The sequence below is a fragment of the Engystomops pustulosus genome, chromosome 4 (assembly GCF_040894005.1).
Source record: "Engystomops pustulosus chromosome 4, aEngPut4.maternal, whole genome shotgun sequence".
NCBI classification, from domain to species: Eukaryota; Metazoa; Chordata; class Amphibia; order Anura; family Leptodactylidae; genus Engystomops; species Engystomops pustulosus.
The window spans coordinates 170,552,459-170,576,267 of NC_092414.1; the positions used below are offsets into that span (position 1 = coordinate 170,552,459).

Sequence of the window (23,809 nt, forward strand, 5' to 3'; positions counted from 1 at the left end):
GAAGATACAGATGAAGTTGCAGTACAATGGTTTAAAAGTCGTGAGAATTCTTTTTAAACTGCCCATGTTCTGGTGAAGTATGTGTGGAGAAGAGGGTTATTTAGATCACTAGTGGTGGACCTGGACAATAACTGATGTTTCTCTTTTTTTTTGCTAAGATTTCTAGGACTAGAAAATAAATAAATGTGAGTTTAGATTATCATTTGACTTTATTATGGACCCCTGGGGGTATAAACATAACGAATAGTGTATACTTCTTAGATGCAGAGTGGCACCAACAGTCACTACAGAGTAAGCTCAGTGATGTCACATGATGTAGCAGTGATGTACCAGGCACACACACTATTGACATTGAGTCATTACTGAGATTCTCTATATGAACAGAGACCGATGGAAATGGGTGGCACCGCATTGCACCAGACCACCTTTCGGAGGTAGTTTTATACTATTTGTTATACAGTTAAACGCAACGTCAATCCCAGGGTTAAACCTTCTATGCACAAGCCTTAAAGGGAACTTGTTACCAGATTTTTACTAATAAACCTAATGACAGATTCCCATAGCACAATGCTAACTATTGCCCACACTGTTTTTAGCTATAAGATGCATACATCATATCCCCAGAAAATGAAGTTAGTAAGCCTACTTGGCACCCTACAAGGAGCCGCAGTGAGTCAAAAGGTGTTTGTGTTATTGTGAGTCTCTATCTGACTGTTATTATTGTGAGTCTCTATATGGTGTCTACGATATTTCCCTCATTTCCCTTCCCTTTGGAGAGGAAGGAGGTAGATGCTGGAGACATGGGCTGAGTCATACAGTGGGGCACATGTATCAAAGTTTTGGCTTGCCCTTTTCTTTAATTTTTGAGACTTTTCATGGTGCTTGTGCTCATGTGCGACCTTTTTTGTGCCTTTTTTTTGCAAAGTTCGCTATTGTCTAGTTTTCTGCAGGGTTCCCCTAGGTTATCACCTGAATCCAGATGTGAAGGTTGCAACTTTTTTAAAATGTTGCAAAAAGTAGCAAATTTTGGCACAATTCTATGGGTACCCCGGACCAAGCGTAGAAATTCGCTTGGAACTGATTGCGGCTTTTGGAGACTTTTAGCCACCTTTGTTTTAAAAAATCGCAAATTCACTTAAGACCAAAGTCACATGTATTAATAAGGAAAAACTACTTAGATACATCTGACTAGCAGAAAAGCCATAAAAAAGGTCCAAAAAGCAGATGGACAAAGCCAGACCCAATGGGGGTCATTTACTAAGGGCCCGATTCGCGTTTTCCCCGACATGTTACCCGAATATTTCCGATTTGCGCCGATTTCCCCTGAATCGCCTCGGGATTTTGGCGCATGTGATCGGATTGTGGCGCATCGGCGCTGGCATACACGTGACGGAAATCGGGGGCGTGGCCAAACAAAAACCTGACGGATTTGGAAAAACCGCCGCATTTTTTAAAAAAAATGTGCCGCGGAGCTTGCACTTACCTTCACTCAGCCCGGCTCGGTGTATTCCAGTGCGTTCCGGGGAACTTCAGCGCAGCAGCGCCACCTGGTGGACGTCGGAGGAACTACCTTAATAAATCCGGCCGGACCCGAATCCAGTGCAGAGAACGCGCCGCTGGATCGCGAATGGACCGGGTAAGAAAATCTGCCCCAATGACTTGCAAAAATAATCCCAAACATGTTAGGTATAGCTGTGACTCAAAATGCCCAATCTATCAAAATATAAAAAAGGTCATCCCCGGTCATGAATACTATAATGGAAAATAGCCCCCAAATGTCCAAAATGCCACTTTTATTTAATAAAAAGTGCTCCATCCACTGAAGTTTGCCATCTAATGCTAATTTAAAAAATACATTGTTTTAATTCTTTAAAATGTAGTAAAATGCAAAAAAAACTATATAAAATCAATATCACCGTGATTGTACCAAACAAAAGAATAAAAATGGAGCGCACAATGAAAACTAAGCCCAATTTAATATGGATTTCTTTCTAGCTTCCCTCTACATGGCATTTTTGAAGGTCGGGAAAAAACAGTGAACAAAAGTCTGTGACGCAAAGGGGTTAAAGAATGCAATAGGTTTGTTTTGAGGACACATTCAAGACAGAAATGTATTCTAACAAATTAGCGTAGATACCCCATTCTGTTCTACACTGGTTTTTGGATAGGATGAGAGCCAGGAGGATCATTTTTGCTAGAAAACCTCAGACATACAATATCTTTTTCATTACAACATGTTGCTTTGAATTCTTTGTTTGATTTTTTTTTTATTGTTTGTTTATTTTCTTTTTAGCTTTTTTTTTGTTGTTTAAATAGGTTTTCCAGATACAAAATATTTATGGTCATAGCATAGGTTTTTAATATGAGGTAGGGGGCAATAAACAACACCCCCACTGATAGCAATGATTTAAAAAGAAATTAAAACAGAACTAAATAGTATATCTGATAGGCAGGGGTGTAGGACACCCCCCACCGTTTGTGACATTTTATACACACAATTATTGCTTGATTATATTGAATCACCATGGATCCTCAGCAAGGGATACTCTGATGCACTATATGATATACAGAGAATAAGTAGAAAATAATAGGTTTTTCATTTAGCTAAGTTCATTGAGACCAATTTCTCTTGGCCAGAGCACATTAGCTCTACGACTGTTCTCTGCAGCACTTACTAAGCATTCTGGGTAATGTGGTGAACACAGCAAAACACATTTCCATTAAAACTGTTTATTTTAATACATTTCTAATTAAATAAACAAAACTTGTTTTTTTTATGCTCAAAGTCTTAATCTGTGACCAACATTTCCCAGAAGAGTAATGTTGTAAAGTAGCATGAAATAAAGTGCTGCGGTTTTACTCCATTAGTGTATTACAGCTTCCCTATTAATTGTGTGGATGTAGAGTTTTGCTTGCCTGTCAATAAATAGGATTCATGCTTCTCTCTGTGTGGATCTTAGGCAGCAAGTGGATATTTTGAGTTCATACATTATCAGTGAATTACTAGAAAAGTAGATGTAAAAGAAATATGGGAAAGAAACATCCACGTTAAGTAATGAGCAAATCTGGAACGTGTCTCACCCACTACGTGGAGACAGGCAGTTTTTCTATTAGGCAGCTGTATATAATAGAATAGATATAATATAATACAATGGAGGCTATAATGAGCTTTAGACATTCCACCTACTTTCCACTATGTCAGTGATGGCGAACCTTTTAGAGACCGAGTGCCCAAACTACAACCAAAACCCACTTATTTACCCTGATGTGCCAATGTGCCATATTAAGCAGTAACTTATTGTTACCTGTCTTCCATATCTTTTAATTGTATCGGCCCCCTGAGGTCACCAATACAGTTGAAAGAAGGTTCGCAAATTCAGACTATCATTATAACTTCTCTACAGGGTCTCTCTGTTTAGGAAGAATGGTGGGTCCAGCAGGAGGACCACAAAGATAATGCACTTCTTTTAACACTTTCTCACTTTTCAAGCAGTTCCAAACAGTCAATGAAGTGTCGCTGTAAAATAGTGCCGAGCACAGCATCTCATAAGTTGCCTAGGACTGCAGGAAGATTTAATGGATTTGGTCCTGTTTGGTGAACTCTGTCCTAGGTTGATGGCCTGAGTGCCCACAGAAAGGGCTCTGAGTGCCACCTCTGGCACCAGTGCCATAGGTTCACCATCACTGCCTATGTGAATATGACTTAAATAATATATTGCCAGCAAAGCAAATGTTTACTTACAGATGATTAAATAGTTAAAAAAACATATGGGAGCATCTTTTCTTATAATTTCCATTGTCATTCTTCCTGAAAAATCTATGAATAAATTGATCCATTGGTAATACCAGTTGAGTGTTTATCTCCAATAACTTGTCCGTAGAGGATTGACTGGTTTTTTTTATTGCTTCTTAGGGATTATATTGCACATGTCTTGGAGCATTTTCATCTCCTATTTGAGCCGACTTTCTAAAGAGGCGCTATATGTTCTGACTAGAGCTGGGATCCCCAATTCGATTCGTAGAAGCTTTGATGATTTTTTTAAAGATTTAGTTCAGGTCCGGACCATTGTTGCTTCAGTTATACTCTAAACTCTAAAACACAGGTTTTTTGATGAAAATCTCATTTCATTATTTTTTTACAATTCCCCTCCACCCCTCTCCTTACTGGGATGGATGACAGTACTGGAATGAATGACAGCAGTAGCAAGTCGCCATTTTGAAAGATTCATACAGAGCAAATTGGAAGAAATTCATATTCGATCCGATGCCTGAAAGATTCATACCCAATCTACAAAGCAATGAATAGATTCACTCATTTCTATTCACCATCTTCACATCTTCTTTGGAATATGAGACAAGAGGAGATTTACTCACACATAAGGAGAACATACAAACCCAACAAATCACACAGATGTAGTCAGATTGGAGCCCCTGGCCCCTAGAGTGCTAGCTACTAAGAAATAAAGGACTGAAATACAGAGGAAGTATTCTGCAGAATTATTTTATGAGGAATATGGTAAAACTTATAACAATATTGGAGTCAGTAGGATTGAACATGTAGGTAGTGAAGTGCAGACCCGACCATTCAGTTTGTGTTCAGTATATGTGTCATTGGCCAGGCTTTCTATCTACTTAGCTGGTAGCTAGGGAGTTTGGCCGCCAATCCGGCAATATGTTCAGGCCCTACAGGGCATATCCGATCTGGTCAGCCATTTTTTAAAAATTCTGGTTAGAATTAAAATGGACTGAAGAAAAGCCTATGATCAATCTCCCCTGGTGCTAGACAAAATTTTCTTTTCCCTGCTATGTTGATGGGGACAATTACCAGAGTTGGAGATCTGTATTGAAGGGTGATCCGCTTCACTTTCATTCATTTCATAACGGACGTCGCTATGAAAGGGATGGCAAAGTCTACTCTCTGCAGAGGAACAGATGACAAAGCTTTTTAATAAATATTCTGTCAGCTTAAGTGATTCTTACAAGGCTTTAAGAAGAGCAGAAAGTAGAATTCACACCAGGTAAAATGAGTTCTATTGATCTAGACTGTAAGTAGTGGCTAGCGGCAAAACCTCAGATGTATCCGGCTTGTGCCCTCCAGTTGACTCTGTAATGTGTTTCTATTCTTGTATTACAAATGATAGAAGGTGAGGCCTCTCTTATACCAGATATCCTCCTATGCCTTACATGTCTTTATGCCAGATCCCTAAAAGAGTGTTGTACGTCTCTGCAAGAGTCTTTGCCGTCACCTCCGTAATGTGATAATACAATCACAGGCCATATTTGCTGAGTTTTGATGTAAGCAATGTATTCCCCATAAGTCACGTCTGCCACCATCTGGTTTCTTCTCCCAAGGGCTTTTATCCTTTTTATGATACTGATTATTTGCAGGGATTCAATTTCCCCACCAAAGGTTTTTAAGCTGTTTGGTCTCAGCATAACCAGGTGTAACAATAGATGTCAGCTGCTGTCCTTTTTGCAGGAATAACTGGTTGACGTGACTGGGTATTTGATGACTGTTGTGTTAATTGATGGAGATTTCTAATCATTAATCTTGGATATTTTTTAAAATATTTTTTTTATTTCTGATGTTTTCTAATAATAAGTAATAACATGACACCATAGAAGAAAGGACTTCTTTAAAAACATTGGCTAAAAAAACACCACAACTCCACAGTCTTTCTTTGACGCAACCAATCTGGACAATCTATGCACCCACCATATTTGCTTCTAGCATAAAAGTAAGGGTTGGAAAGAGTTTTTAGGGTCATGATTGGGTTATATATGAGTACACCCAGGTCCTATTAAAGTGCTCACTGTAATGGTGGGACAATTTGGTAAATATGTTTCACCGTTTTGTATTTTTCACTGTCTGGATCAAGAGCTTAAGATAAGAGGACAACAAGGTTTGGATGTAGGCTCTAACTCTATATATCAGATGATGTATAACAGAAGGTGGTAGGTTCACAAAGGAATGTAGCACGTATTAAAGGGAACCTTTCTGAATAATTCCACAGTTTCTTAATTGTTTCTTTAACATTACCTGGCTCTTTGCCAGCAGCGTGTGGTGAGTCCCGGGGAAATTTGGGGGGCAGTTCAAATGGCACAAATTGTCTTCTCCTCAATCCCTCCTAACCTCCTCCTCACTTATTGCCCTCTCCCTACCTGAGTCTCTCCCATGCTACTTCCTCACCACCGCAAGCAATTATCATTTGAACTGACTGGATTGCCAGTGAGGTACCAAGAATTTGCATGCATAGGGTAGATTAATCAACTTATTTAAAATGTATAAAATTTCGCCAATCCCATCTTATATTTTCAACTTTGGTTGACTGGGATCAACATAAATTAGGACTGTGCAGCTGGCACTCTTTATATTTGCTTTCTTCCAAAATACATATCAGGTAAACCCCAACCTATATGGGAAGAAGACCCTGTTTTGTAAGTTTTTGATATTACACTGGGTCACACTTCTCTATGAGTTCCAGCTTTTCTCTTCTGAAACATACGTTCTTTAACTAAGAGCTACCCCGGTATATAAGAAAAGCAGCCCTATATATATATATATATATGTTATATATGAGACAGACAAGTGGAATAGATTTTGCTTCCATAAATGAAAGGTCTTGGCTTGTCTGTATGTTTTGCAGTACTTGAGTGACTTTTACATCTCTACGTCAATAATTATTGTCTTGCTATTGCCGTGTCATGTTTTAAATAACTCTAATTACAAAAAACACTCCGAGTTTTTGATCGTGGACAAACGTGTCATGCTGGGAGACAGGAAATGAAAAGAAAATTAAAGTTGCACTTATTCTGTCAAGACTTGATTGTTCTGTTCACAGCAGTTCTTCTGATTTTACTGCACGAGAGATTATATGAACTTAAATCACCCAAGCAAGGCGGATTGTATATATTTCAGTGGATAAGGCTACAAGTAGAGATGAGCGAGTATACTCGTCCGAGTATACTGCTCGGTCGAGTATTAGCATACTCGGACCGGCTCGTTACTCGGACGAGTATCTCGCCGGCTCGAGTTCGAGCATTAAATTAATAAAAGACACAGAAGAACAGTGTTTACACTGTTCTTCAACACATAACACATGTTTCCAGATGTAATTGTAAGAATACATTAATAAAACACTATTCTTCACTTTACAGGTGTTCGCGCGTGTCTCCCGCTAAGTTCGGAGATGTGCGCCGAACATCAGCAATGTAAAGAATAGTGTTATTTGAATGTGTTCTGCAATGTGCACTTAAATGCTCGTGTTTTCACTGTTTTTATTCTATTCTTCACATTGCTGATGTTAGCGCGTATCTCCAAACTTAGCGGGAGACATGCGCGAACATCTGCAAAGTGAAGAATAGAATAAAAATAGTGCAAACTGTGAAAACAAGAGCATTTAAGTGCAGAACACATTCAAATAACACTATTCTTCACATTGTTGATGTGCGCGCACATCTCCGACATTATCGGAAGACTTGTGCTAACATCTGCAAAGTGAAGAATAGAATAAAAACAGTTAAAACAGTGAAAACAGTGAACACAGGACCATTTAATTGCAGAACACATTGAAAGAACACTATTCTTCACATCCAGATGTTCGGCGCACATCTCCTAACTTAGCGGGAGACACGCGCGAACACCTATAAAGTGAAGAATAGTGTTTTTTTAATGTATTCTTACAATTAAAACATCTGGAAACATGTGGAATGTGTTATTATTTACTGTTCTTTTAATGTGTTGTGTTAGTGAAAAAATGCTCGGGTCTCCCATTGACTTTAATGGGGCTCGTTATTCGGTACGAGCACTCGAGCATCGGGAAAAGTTCGTACCGAATAACGAGCACCCGAGCATTTTAGTGCTCGCTCATCTATAGCTACACGGCCAACTTGAAAATAGGGTCATGGCTCCATGCTACTAGAGGAGTAACTCACACATAGAAATCTCTGTCACCTTATTGTCATAGTCGGTTGCTCAATTTATATTGATTGGCCCCACATGTAGAAAAATAATTGTCTACATGGTGGGAGCCAAGGAGAAAGTGATGTCACTCATCACAACAAGTGTTATCCCACAAAAATAGTCAAGATATGTGTGGTTCTAGGAGCTCTACGCAAATGTTTATGAATGGGCTGGCGAGATCTGTGTAGCGCTGCGTAATCTGTGTGCGCCTTATAACTAAAGGAATTATTATTATTAAAACACAGATGGGCACATTTACTTACCCGTCCGATGGAGTTCACCCAAAGTGCATTGTCCAGCAATAAGGAACTGTGCCGCAATTCACTAAGATTGAAGTCCGAATTAGTAATGTAATTACTAGTACTACTTTACCATATGTTTTTATTTGTTTAAAAAAGTTTTCAGCATTTTTAATATATTAAATCTAATATTCCTGTATCAGGAAAGGTCTAGTACAACTTAGTCAACAAACCTGATGGCTCTATAATGGGGACAGTAGACTAAGGGACAACAGACAAGACAGGGAACCCTAAAACTCCAGCCCCCCAACTGCTTGCCTCCACACATCCTAGGTGATATGGGACAACAACAAAGACAGTCCCTCAATCTGCCAAAGTATGGACACACAACAAGACAGACAAACTAATAACACAAAGGGAGGTCAACAGTCCGGGTCACAACAGAGATAGCTAATCATGCACAAAATCACAGATACAAAGGATAGTCAAGTACAAAAGCCAAATGTCAGAAATAAAAAATACAGAGAAATCCAAACTGAGTACAGACAGGAGACCTAGCACAAAACATTTAACAGGCAATGAACTATAGCACACATAGGGTTTTTTTTACAGAGTATATGTATCAGAGTATGTGACCATGTTAGCCCCTTGATGATTCAGAGCAAAATTTGCAGAGAACCAGGTTAGATATTTTTAATCTGCAGTCAGCCACTAGAACACTGTTCAGTCTGCTGATACTTCTTCTCAGTTTGACAGTACAATCTGGGGAAGACCCGGACTGTAACAGGCTTTCTACAGCATTTTGCAACTAGAGCAGGTTACTGCTGGCTGGCAGTAGTAGTAGACTTCAGCAAAAAAATACTGTAACCATTGCATATATTACCTTTCTCCAGCACTAGCTTATGTCACATAGATCTATCTTGTTATTGTCATGCTTCCTGAGTAAATCTTCTTTCATTTTTTGGACATAAAACAGATATATGTCTAATTTGATAGATTGAATTACTTATCATGTCCTGTGGACGTAGGAAGACGTCTTTTGGTCCCTGGTTGTAATTATGTTTCTTCATTACTTAAAACGGACCAAAATTTTACCTCTCACACCAGTAATACCTGCTAGTAAAGGGTAAAATGGCCTCCCACATCACCTAAGATTATCTTCCACTGAGGCACTGAACCTTAATTAAAGCCATTTTTCAGATATGCAAATGAGTAGACATGAGTAAACCTCAGAAGAGATAAGTCATGTTTTCTCTAGGCTGCCAGTTAATTCCACCTATTTATTTTGACTGACAGCTCAGCATCTCTCCCAATCAGATAGGAAATCCTCTCTGTATCCTTACCAGAATGCTGGCCCAATCACTGAATTTAGCAGTGAGCACTGTATGGGGAACTGCAAATCTTATGAGCTTTTCACAGTGGACGCAGCCAAGCAGTGCCATGTGGTAGTGGGCAAAGGGAAAAAAGATTCGTGGAAAGATTTTAATGGTAGTAGGAGGCAGATTTACGCTGAGATGCTTGCACTGCATTTTTCAACAAAGGCACCATAGGGGGGGGGGGGTGATTAAGGTTTATTTTTCTTGATGACAGATTCCATTTAACAGGTACACCTATTTCTAGTTCACCACTGAATGTCCGCAGGTTTTTGGTGGATACATCATGAGGCTTTTTCATACGCTTGCGCATCGGTGTGTGATAAATATACGCATTGTATTATACAAGAGAGCAAGTTATTTCTTGTCAGTGTCCCCTTGCGGGATGAAGTATTACAAAAATAAATGAACACTCAAAGGAAAATAACAAATACTCTGTACTTGCACTCCCATAGGAGGTTAAAAAATTATAATAGTTATCTGAGATAGCGCTAGGTGCTGCTTACTTTAGTCTGGTTCTAAAGGATTGATATTGGATACAGAAGTTATTTACCTTTAGGCAGGCTCCTTGAGTCAGTCCTATTTATTATTCAGATTCATTAAAGTGGCTTTTGGCCCTTTAATAAATGTTTTTAAGCTCTATTTGCTGTTTGGGATTTTTTTTTTTTCAAAAAGTCACCAAATGCTTTAAAAGTTACAATTCATTAATCTGGCTTTGCACGGCATTGCACTAGCCCGTATAGTGAAGTGGCAGAAATAGCCCTGTGCGACCTTGTAGTAGTCACAAAAAACCTCAATGCAACTTTTTTTATGCCAAAAAGCCCAGCAAACCCAATGAAAAATAATCTCAAGGCCTGCGTTTAGTAGTCAACATCAAATTACATTATCAATATTCTGCTGCATATATTTCCTGAAGAATAAGTCAGAGATTGTAAAGTAATAATCCTTGCTTTTCTATGGGAAAGAGACAGAAGTGGTATTATTGATCTTCTGCTATTATTTACCAGTGTACACTGGTGTAATCTGTCTGCTGTGCAGAAAGCCAAGTCAAGGATAATAATCCTCACCTAATCCACTGTCTAATTTCAGTTTAACTCCTGTTGCTCTCTATCCCTTTCTCTAACCTTGGCACAGTCATTTGTCTCTGCTGATCAGGCTTTGTCATAGAGACGCCGGAGATGTCACCATCCCAATACAATTCCTGGAAAGATGTCGTCTCTTCCAATTTGTATCTGCAAGGACACCGAGTAAATGGACTATCAGATAGGACAGCATTCAGCTCCTATTCACAACTATTGTGGCATTCAGAGGTGTAATAGAAGCTTTAGATTGGATGTTCCTGTAAGTGAATGCTTTATGTCTTCTTGATAGGAATTCTATAAAGACGTCTGGAACATTGTTACATTTTTTAATAGGCTCTTCCTGACTCTTTCTCGTGCCCTATTATGTGAGACCAGAGCTAGATCGTTTAGGTCTCTTGGTTAGAAACTATATTTTCTCTGTCTTTTGACAAAATTATTATTGGCAAGTCCATTTCTCAGTGTAAATGTATTTTGACTGGTATTCCATACACCTACATATTCCTAATAAATTTTGGTCTAATTGGGTCAAATTTTTCAATATACTTTCTGTATCAATTCCACACTGTTTTCTAGATCTCTGCTTGTAATTAATCTATAGGAAACTTCATAGAAAAGGTAAGAATAAGTCATTTAGTTATTTTTGTCCTGCAAGCCACAATAATACAGATACGTTGCTCTTCATCTACATCTATCCAATATAATACATTAAAAATTCTTTAGATATATGTAGTCTGTAACTGTACCACTCACCTTCTCGAGAAACCACTTTACCAATTAGTTAGGGCTCTTTCACATGTTCAGTTTCAGTTGTGCATCCGTTGCCTTTTTTTAAATTGTGTCTCTGTTTTTCTTCAGTTTTTCTCTGTGATGCATCCGATTTGTCTCTGTGTGCCCAAAAGAAACTGCAAGTTTAAAGAGTAACTGTAAAGGTTTTTTTTTTGTTCTCAATTCAATAGATCTTGGGATGTAAAACAACTTTGCTATTCCCCTCAAATTGCCTCTGTGCTGCAATGGCTGCCTACTCTCCAAGTGCTGATAAACCCTATGAGACTGTAGCTTGTTAACACTATGTTCTCAGAGGGTTTCATGGGAGGGAAGGAGATGCTGCTTCCCGCTCACAGAGGAGGAGGTCATGTGTCAGTGAATGTAGCAGAGTTGGATGTGTACAGAACACTGAATGCAGATGTCTCCTCCACAGAATAGTCCCTCCATCCCAGTCTGTGATTCTAAAGAACTTTCTCTGTCTGTCTCCTGTCCTTATGCTGCTCCCTTCCCCCAACTTGTCGTAGGCAGTATCAGCTCTGTACAAAGAAGCTATTAACCCTTACTGCTCACACAGCACAGACTATAGACTTCATGTAACTGGTGTAATTATGATTTCTACCTGCCAGGCTGTCACCATATACATCCATCAGTGGATTTACATGTGGGAAACTAATTATGATAAAACATGATAAATTACTTTGAGAGAGAACACAAGGCATCATGGCCACTGTGGGCAAGCTAACTGGTCTCAGCTTAAGGGCGTAGACAAATATTAGTCTCTGCCCACTTCCCCTCTGGTGAGAAAGATTTTTGTCAAACACTTTATGAACAGAAAATGCCATAACTTTGGAAAGAAAAGAGCTATCAGCACAAATTAGGCATCACTCTGTTTGTTTTCAAAGGGGGAATCACATATAATAATTTGGTAAAATCACTATAGCTTTACAGTTACACTTTAACATTGCTTTGAAAACATCACACCTGGTTTTCCAGCCTCATCAGTGAAAATAAACGGATGTTTCATCAATAATTTTTTGCGGACCCATAAACTTATATTGCCTTCCGTGATCCGAATAATTGTAAAAAATTGGACATGTTTCATAATTTTTCCGAGGACAAAGGATCAGTGAAAATACAAGCCAATGTGAAAATACCAATAGAAATCAATGGCTTTGTGAGGCATCTGTGGAAATCACAGAACCACAGACATGAAAACAGAGACAAGCCCTGACTCCTACCCGCAGCAAGGGAGCAAGTTTACTAAATTTAGTCAGATAGTACTAACTTAGACTAGACTGTAAAATGTGACTGATTTATTACAGTAGCTAATGCGAGATGATGAATTTTGCAAATCTGTAGACTGTCAAGTATAAATTTTATCTTTTATGAGTTGGTTAACGTTGCAGCACAATTTTTTGGCAATGTTGGCCCTTTTTTCCAAAAATATGCAACCGGTGTTGAAGCAGGAAGAATTTACACATAATGGAGTCGTATCGCATAGAAATTGTAAAATTGTTTGTGTTGTCTGGTAAACGAATGCATGCCATATATACGTTTGTAGGTTTTTTCTATGCACAAGGCAATTTATGAAATAAAGGTCAACTAAATAATGCCTGAATGTAATGTATAATGACATGTACTCCAATTTTTTCTACAAAATGTGCTCGAATTCTAAACTTTAACTAATGCGTAATGAAATGGAATGTAGACACAAGGGGCAGAGGGCACAGACACAGGGAGATTTAGCAAAACTCAATTTGTACTATAATACAAAATTCTACTACAATTTATTATAATTCTAATTCTATAACTCTACTGAAAGAAATCTCCCTGCAATTTTGTGCAGTTAACCTCTACTTGGATTGTGTTCTGTTATAGCATAAACATTGAACTGTCCGTATTTGAACCACATATGGATTTTTGTTATGATTATTATTTTACATGCTAGCTAACATGGAGGGGTAAGGGGAATAGGATTAAAGAGAATAATCCAAGACAAATAATGGCAATAAATATGTTAGATTGGCTGGAGCTGATATGCTTAACCTAATAGCAGCATTGCTGGAGCCCCATACCGCCACTGGGAACCAGAAATATTACTGTTCCAACACATAGCAAACTGGGTCTGTGGTAAGGAAAAATATTAGAGGGACTGGGAAAGAAATGTAGGATTTATTATGTTGAACAAAATAATGAGTACAGAGGCCAAGATGAAGGCAGGCAGATCTCTGTGACAGAATTATATACTGAGGGGCGCTTTGAAATATGCAGCATGGCATTGGTGGCATCTGGTTAAAAGTTAATGCCAAAAAACATCAAAAACATCTACAGCAATGCAGACCGTCTGAACAGATGACAACAGCGCCAGCAATTCTCCTCTTCTCTTTATGGTTACTCTGGGCATCCATCTCCACCTCTACATACAGGAGCGCCTCTACCTACCCCGATCTCAGTAAGAGGACATCACATACTAAAAAATTTTTTTTGCCAATATACGAATGTAATTTCTGAATTATTTATTATATTTTACTACTCACCCACATTTGGCAGTCCTACTATATTCATTTATACAAGTACTGAAAATTGATTTTTTATCCTGTAGCACTATAATAATTATTTATTTATTCATGTAATGTACGTATGTCTATTAATCCATTTATATATGAACTACTAGAGAAGAAATTTAATTATGAACTATCTAGGAGAGAATATATAATGAACAACACAATTTAAATACAGCAAATACAATTTAAGATATTTTCACTTCCTTCTTTGATGAGGATGATGATGTTATCCTCATGTTATGTTATCCTTATATTGATTAATATTTTTATCTTTACCATTATGTAACTTTTTACCCTTACTATAATATACTACAATGTATGTTTTTATCTTTATGATCCTCATTTCTAAAATTTCTGAATTCTTTTTAATAGTTTTTTTAAGCACCTGATGAAGGGAGAGGTAGTGCATTTTCTTGATTTCAATTTGTGATCTATAATTTGACTGTACCCTTTTGATGCCACAGTGCAGTGAGATAATGAGATCCATGAGATGGATATAACACACAATGACACACAATCAGCTCTGCTACAACTCATTCCCGTATTATAAAGATCTTAGCTGCCTGTATCTCCTCAAACTGCTGCTTGCTGGCAGGAAGCGCCTGTGTCTGAGCTCGTCTTGGAATGTTAGAGGGAGGGGAGATGTAGAGACACAGCAAGGAGAAAATATTTATGAGAAGAATATGTCCTGTCTGACCCTAAGTCAGAAAATTTATAGTCAGATCCAGGGCAACCAAAACTTTATACTCCAGGACTGGTAGAGAGAGGTTCCTTTATAATTACTTTATTTTTTATACAGCTCACACAGATCAAATCCAGGTTGGATTGTATATGTGAAATGCTGTATTTTTGTTAATAACATTGAATTGAAGAAGGTGCTATTTTGTTATCCTGTGAGTATATTTAAGAATCTTGTCATCCTAGGAATACCTCTTTAAGTCATGTTCAGTTTTAGAGCATCACTGTTTATTACATGTCTTTCAGGAGGGGGATCAAATGGCTAGCTTTGTGTTACCTGCCAGGGTAGCGCTGCCAGGTCATCATCCACTGTGTACCATGCATCCATCTATTTTACTAGATACATTTTGTACTTCTCTCTGACATTTACACATCCCTGTTTTTATAACCATAACTATATTAAAAATTAATACATAACTAAATGTACTGAGTTTTTATATTATCCACTATATAAAACACCATATAAAACTGGATTCAATGAAGCTTGTAGTGTTTTATTTTACATTGTCCTGACTCTGAGGCAACATACAATTCTGTTAGATGGCTCAGAGAGAGAGAAGGAGGTTGCCAAAAAAGGATGGTAACATATTTTACACCCAGCAGGTGTATAAGCTCAGCAGCTACGAAAAGACAGGACCAATTAAGGTTAAAAGCTATCAGAGCAACCAGGCATAGTAGAAGGGGAGCGCATTACAGCAAAGAGCTTTCCTCCAAAACATAGACTGAAATTCAAGATGACAGCAAATACATTTTCAAGAACGACTCCAATAACAGCGTAATCTAGTAATTTCTTCTTTTTATACAATGGTTTTAATTGTTACGGATGCAGTTTTGTATCCCTTTGTATCTAGTAGTATTTTTATACAGTATATTTACAGATTTAATCACAGTATAAATCACCTTTATAGAACTGAGCAATCAGGGGAGGTGTTCATTGGAGGATTCCTGGGACCATATGCATATGGCTGTATTATACCTCTCTTTTGTTCAATGATTGCACATTACTGTATATACTCAAGTATAAGCCGAGACCCCTAATTTTACCACAAAAGCCTGGGAAAACATTTGACTCCAGTATAAGCCGAGGGTGGGAAATGCATTGGTCACTGCCTCCCCAGTATATAGCCTGCCGGACCCTGCCCCATAGTATATAGCCAGCACCTGCCCCCCAGTATACAGCCTGCCAGCCCATATACCCCATTATATAGCCAGCCCCTTGCCCCAATATATAGCCAGCCCCCTGCCCCAGTATAAAGCCAGCAGAGGTGAGAAGCCAGAAAGGTGAGTTTTGATATATATTTTTTTACTCGAGTATAAGCCGAGTTTGGGGTTTCAGCACATTTTTTTGTGCTGAAAAACTACTCATACTCGAGTATATATTTTTTACTATCTTAATCCCATGACATATTAGAGGAATGTTCCACAAATCCTTTTTAAACAAAATTACTTGAGCATTTCCTTTAATATTACATGTATTTGAATATGTTCAATATCTACCCCAACTACTCTGATGCACCTATTTCTCAAAATTGTAGTATGAGTGCAATACACTTTTGTAGACCAAATTTAAAGGGGTCTTCCAAGAATTTGAGAAAAGTGTACCAGCTACTGTCCATTTATTAAATTGCCACCTTGATTTAAAGAGAACCTGCCATTCCTACCCAAAATAAATATTTAATTTAAAAACATGATTACAAAGCATTGACCTTATCCCTAAAATGTTAAAAAGGTTTGTAAGATATTATGCAACTCACTTGAGGTGAGTCCAATGTTATAATTGGAGTCCTGCATATTACATTTTACTTGGATTTTCGTGCCTCCTCTTTCATGATTGATAGGTCTCACTGCTAGGGCATGCTGCTGTATGGAAATAGTACTTAGGGACCATCTGGCAGTATTCAACTACAGACATATATAGTTCTGTTTACTTAGCATTAGGGTTTAAAAAGACTGTGTCAGATGTTTTACAAAGGTTCTTGCTGTAACATTACGAAAAAGGCTCTGTTAAATCATTGAGTTCTTAGTGTTATGTGACCAGGGTGATGTAAACTAAGGTCCAGTAACATTAACATCTACCTCATGTATGTATCTGATCACATGAAATCACAGCATGCCTCCATGGAGGCTTGGGGAAAAGTAAAAGCTGAATGGTAAGGAGGCATAGGACATGGGGAGGAGTAAATGGGAGGGTACAGCCAAGCAGGACACACTCCATCAGATGCCAGTTAAGTTAACAAAGTTATTTTCATGGGGATGTGAGGGAAATTATTTTTAGCTAAAAGAAGGGTGTCATTCAGATAACAAAGCTTTATGGGAAACTGTCACTAGATGTATTTGTGAAAAATGTGGTGACAGGTTCCCTTCAATTAATATTTGTTTAAATAGGTAACCATAAGAACAGAGGTTTTCTCCCCTAAAGGCCTTTTCACACATATGAAGCAAACTGTTGGTCCTATGACCTGCAGCATAGGAATCTTATGAAGTATGGGTCAGTAAACCTGTGATGAAGTCAGATTTGATGCACTAATATATTCTACAGTATATCAACAGCAGTGTTAGAGGAGCAGAAATTAGACAAACCATCATCTTGCACATCTGCAATCTATGTTGTTTTTGTTATTATCAATATAATTACAGGGTTTTTTTTTTATTTTGCAAAACCATTTTAGTACATGGCCTAAATCAGACAGTAATTTATCACATCAAATCATGTAATCTCATAGACATAGAATACAGAGGAATATTTCCATTGCTCCAGGGTCCAGGTGACCTCTAGAAAATACATTTGTCCTGGAAAGGGTTATTGGTGATATTTTGAGACTATAGAACTAGTAAAAAGAGTTGGCAAAAAGATATAGTTCTGCCTAACTGCTTATCAGTGCCATGGCAGATAATAATAGAGGTGCCAGATTAAGGAGAACACTTTGTTTTAATAAGTTTAATATTACGGTATATTTGTTTTCATTCAGTTCATTTAGGTTTCCAATCCAGAAAATGTATTGTATATCCCTTTAACCTTTTGTCTTGCTGCAGATAGTACTGTAATAGACCTAAAATTCACAAGCGCTGCTCCATTTATAGAATTAAAAAAAATAACAGAATACCTATTTAAAGGGACACTGTCAGCAGAAATTGACCTAGTCTACCACTAACAGTATGTGATCAAGCAGCTAAACAACCTCTAGATCATGTCTATTTCATGGTCGAACGTGGTGGCATTGTCCAGAAAATTAACTTTGAAGGGACATGTAATTTTGTTTTATAAAGTCAAGGAGGTGGAGAGTTTAACACTGAAGTCAAGCTCTCCTCACTTTAGAATGCCCTCTTCAGTGTATAATTGATGGTCCTACATCCAGATCACTAACCAGACCTCCTTCATTCTGGGGTGAAGAAAGCTTGACTTCTATGCTGAGCTCTCGGACTCCACGACTTTTTACAACCAATGTACAACTCACTTTAAAGATGATTTTCTTAATGATGCCACCACTCTGAGCCATCAAACCCATGAAAGAAATCTGAAAGGTGTCAAGCTGCTTTACAACCTATTGGTAATGGTTAATTAGTTCAATTTCTGATGACAGGTTCCCTTTAACAATGGCTACTGCTTAGTAAATCTGAAGTGAACCCATGTGATAATTCTCACTCATTCTGTTATATCTATATATTAAAATTATATATGCTTTAACAGCTAGAAAATCATTTTAAAATCAAAATTGGGAATATTCCCCCGTGGTCAACCACAGGTATTTCTGGAATACTGAATGCTGGACTAAAGAAATTCCACTCCATAGTAGTTTACTGAGAGACAAACTGGCAGTATATGCCGATATCATGATGTTTTTAATGCTCTTATACTTGGCACCTTGGAGCAGGTCAATGACCATTACTCATGTGCTTTTATGCTTGCTGTCAGGTTATTGCTCACAGCAAATGTGCCCATGTGAGAAAATGAGTATCCATCCTGGCCTGACTTTGAAGGAAATGCATATAAATCAGAAATTGATTCTTAAAACAGTTTTCAGGTGATTAACTTTTTAGCAAATGGCCAGAATATGATTGAAAATAGCACATGGAGCACCATGCAATAATTCCAGGGGAGGCTGTATACAGTGGCATTACAGAGTGGGCCCTGCTACAAACTGTGCATCGTGGTCCCATATGCCAAAACTCTAACTGACACTCCCCATCTCGCACATTACACTTGAAAATAAGCTAACATATGTACACAGCACCATACTTATAAACCATATATATACTGTCCAGCAGCCTCATTAACCAGATGTCCAACAGACTCCTGTCATTAAAGGGGTTTGCCCACGAAAGAAAATTCTCAAATTTCAAACCCCTTATCTGTACACAATAAAGATAATTTTTAACTCTTTACTCTACAATTTTACTCAGTTTTATTGCTTTTCACTCAGTGGTAGTCAGTATAGAATTCCACAGTGTGGGTGCGGACTCTCTTAGCAGACACATAGTGATCCCTGTAGTTCTGTGTGGTGACAATGTAGTTAGATAATCAGGGTTCAGGTTTATACACTTTCATTTACCTTCTGACCATTGTACTAGTATCTGACACATAGAAAGAGAGATGAGACACATCAGAGAAAAATCACCCCTTATGAATAAAATGCCCAGCAGCCTCCTCATATTAATAAAACATCCAATCAGCTCCCCTAATTAATGAAATGCCCAGGAGCAGGCTCCCCTCACTAATTAAATGTCCATCATTTTCCTCTCATTAATAAAATGTACAGCAGCGGCCTTCCCTCACTAATAAAATACCCAGCTGCCTCACCTCAGTAAAAGAAATGTCCAGCAGCCTTCGCTCACTAATAAAATATCCAGCAGTTCCACCTCACTAATAAAATATCCAACAGCCTCCCCTCATTAATAAAAATGTCCAGCAGACCCCCTCACTAATAAAATATCCAGCATTCTCCCCTCATTAATAAAATGTCCACTAACTTCTCCATTCTTTCTTTCTTTTCTTTTTCATGAAATTATTACATTACTGTTCCATAAAAAAAAAACAAGTAATTCTGTTAATAAATTTTATTTTCTTCACTGAGGTTGTGGCATATGCAGTAAAATATACAGTGTAAATCTACATAGAAGTACTGCATACAAGGATTTTAGTAAAAATCTCTAGACAACAGACCTTTTGGATGGATACAATTAACCTTGTGAGATCCAGCCTTTATGACTTGTGTAAGGGGAAAGAGAAGCAGTCCCATAGCTTATTGAATGGGTCATTGCACAGCCTTCTATCATAGAAGTCTCTGCAGTGTATTTAGAGTAAGAGCCCATGCTGAGATAATCCAGTATTGCAGTATTGTGCACACATTGCTTTCAATCTAAGCCTTCACTTCTTTCCCAGTTTACATTAAGACAACTGGTTAACGTCTCGTATATTTACTATTTGGGAAGATCACAGAGTATTGAGCTGAGTGTCATGTCTGCCTGAAGATCCTCTGCGCTGTCATTCTCATATTCGCTGTGAATGTTTATGCTACGGATAGGAAATTGCCAGTTGCACTTGAAAAAGGCCCGAAGTGGAAGGCGATGCTATTCAGTGTAGAACATTGAGATCATTGAAATGGCAATATTGTGACAGCTCAGTAATGCGCCGGGCGCTCTGTGCGGTTGTAAAACACATGAAGTATTGCCAGTTTGCATTTCTAATTCAAAATAAAAATAACAGCGGGTTCCTTTTAAGGCTTTACTCCTGCCCTGCTAATAAGTAGCATTCATTTTACATTACAGGACACATGGGAATAGCTCAGTGTATATAGCAAGCATCCCTCTGCTGCCATAATTAATGTGTGTAATTATTAAGGGATTGCATATTGCTTGTCAGAAAAGAATTTACTAAGACTAGACCCAGTAATTATACATAGCTGGGCGAAGAATGGAAAATAGAAAACTATCTATCCACCTGATCTATCTATCTATCTATCTATCTATCTATCTATCTATCTATCTATCTATCTATCTATCTGTATGTAGGACACCACTTTTCTACACATTTTTGATTGCTGCCTCTTCACTACCTATATCGAGAACCCATGCCAAGAAATCATCTATCTATCTATCTATCTATCTATCTATCTATCTATCTATCTATCTATCTATCTATCTATCTATCTATCTATCTATCTATCTGTCTGTCTGTCTTTCGATAACAAGAATAAAGGAAAGAATATTCTGCTCTCCGTCAGTCTCTGGTCCTGTGGTAATGATATTGTGATTGTGAGTAGAAATGCGTCCGGTATCCGCAGCAGTAAAATGATTTGAAAAGGATTCCTCCAGCACAGGCAAAAATCCATAGACAAAGAACCATATTTACTTATAACAGTGTAAACTATGTGCAGGAAATGCATATACCGTAAATCAGAAATTAATTCTTAAAACAGTTTTCTGGTGATTAACTTTTTAGCAAAGGGCCAGAATGGGTTTGAAAATAGCACATGGAGCACCATGCAATATTGCCAGGGGAGGCTGTATACAGTGGCATTACAAGACCCGAGTGGGTCCTGCTACAAACTGTGCACCATGGCTCCATATGCCAAAACTTTAACTGACACTCCCCATCTCGCACATTACACTTGAAAATAAGCTAACATATGTACACAGCACCATACTTATAAACCATATATATACTGTCCAGCAGCCTCACTAACCAAATGTCCAACAGACTCCTGACATTCAAGGGGTTTGCCCACGAAAGAAAATTCTCAAATTTCAAACCCCTTATCTTTACACAATAAAGATTTTTAACTCTTTACACTACACCCTCTGCACTGTGTAGTGTGCAGAGGGTGCCAGATTCAGGGTTTGTTCTTCATGAATCACTCACCCCAGGGCCGCATCTGCCATGAGGCGAGATGAAAATCTCGCTTCAGGTGGCAGAATGCGGGTCCCTGTAAAGGGCGGCGAAATTCGCCGCTCTAAAGTGGGCGATTCGGGCGTCCATTAACGCCCGAATCGCCCACCAGCTAAATAAATCGCGCCTGTCTCTTTAAGACACAGGCGTGATTTATATGCGGAGCGACGCAGCGCCTTTCCGGCAGCTGCGTTGCTCCGTTCTAAGCAGTGACACAGGCGGCACGACCTCACGCCGCCTGTGTCACTGCGGAGCCGCGGCTCACAGGAGAGCCGCGTGAACACCGGAGCCGCGCCGAGGGAGCAGCTGCCTGCAGGTGAGTATGATTTTTATTATTTTTCATGTATTTAATTAATTGTGGCTAATAATTAATACTGCGGGGGGGGGGGGGCTATATATATATCATATGGGGCCAGAATTATTTTAAACTGGGGGGGGGGGATCATGGAATGCTATTTTATTTGGGGCTATAATTATTTCTTTATTACTGGGGGGGATGCAATATATATTTATATTATTTGGGGCTATACCGTAATTATTTTATACTGGGGGGAATGCTATATATATATTATTTGGGGCTATGATTGTTTAATACTAGGGGGATGCTATAGATATTATATGGGGCCAGAATTATTTTATACTAGGGGCGGGGGGGGTTCTGTATATTTTATTTGGGGATTTGGGGCTATAATTATTTTATACTGGGGGAGATGCTATAGATATTATTTGGGGCTATACTTATTTTATACTGGGGGAGATGCTATATATATTATTTGGGGCTATAATTATTTTATACTGGGGGGATGCTATAGATATTATTTGGGGCTATAATTATTTTATACTGGGGGGGATGCTATAGATATTATTTGGGGCTATAATTATTTTATACTGGCGGGGTGCTATAGATATTATTTGGGGCTATAATTATTTGATACTGGGGGGGATTCAGTATATATTATATGGGGCCAGAATCATTTTATACTGGGGGGTGCTGTATATATTATATATCACTATATCACTAAGCTGGGGGGATGTATATGGGATACAGTATATTACTAAGCTGGGGGGCTGTATATGGGATACAGTATATTACTAAGCTGGGGGGCTGTATATGGGATACAGTATATTACTAAGCTGGGGGGCTGTATATGGGATACAGTATATTACTAAGCTGGGGGGCTGTATATGGGATACAGTATATTACTAAGCTGGGGGGCTGTATATGGGATACAGTATATCACTAAGCTGGGGGGATGTATATGGGATACAGTATATTACTAAGCTGGGGGGCTGTATATGGGATACAGTATATTACTAAGCTGGGGGGCTGTATATGGGATACAGTATATTACTAAGCTGGGGGGATGTATATGGGATACAGTATATTACTAAGCTGGGGGGCTGTATATGGGATACAGTATATTACTAAGCTGGGGGGCTGTATATGGGATACGGTATATTACTAAGCTGGGGGGCTGTATATGGGATACAGTATATTACTAAGCTGGGGGGATGTATATGGGATACAGTATATTACTAAGCTGGGGGGCTGTATATGGGATACAGTATATCACTAAGCTGGGGGGATGTATATGGGATACAGTATATTACTAAGCTGGGGGGCTGTATATGGGATACAGTATATTACTAAGCTGGGGGGCTGTATATGGGATACAGTATATTACTAAGCTGGGGGGGCTGTATATGGGATACAGTATATTACTAAGCTGGGGGGCTGTATATGGGATACAGTATATTACTAAGCTGGGGGGCTGTATATGGGATACAGTATATCACTAAGCTGGGGGGATGTATATGGGATACAGTATATCACTAAGCTGGGGGGCTGTATATGGGATACAGTATATTACTAAGCTGGGGGGCTGTATATGGGATACAGTATATTACTAAGCTGGGGGGATGTATATGGGATACAGTATATTACTAAGCTGGGGGGCTGTATATGGGATACAATATATTACTAAGCTGGGGGAGCTGTATGTGGGATACAGTATATTACTAAGCTGGGGGGATGTATATGGGATACAGTATATCACTAAGCTGGGGGGCTGTATATGGGATACAGTATATTACTAAGCTGGGGGGCTGTATATGGGATACAGTATATTACTAAGCTGGGGGGCTGTATATGGGATACAGTATATTACTAAGCTGGGGGGATGTATATGGGATACAGTA

At 38.5% G+C, this 23,809-nt stretch overlaps 1 protein-coding gene across 1 annotated transcript in view; it reads left to right on the forward strand.

Moving 5' to 3' along the window:
* The window catches only part of SLCO3A1 (solute carrier organic anion transporter family member 3A1), a 235,173-nt gene that overhangs the window by 41,805 nt on the left and 169,559 nt on the right, over positions 1-23,809 (forward strand). The window lies entirely within an intron of this gene.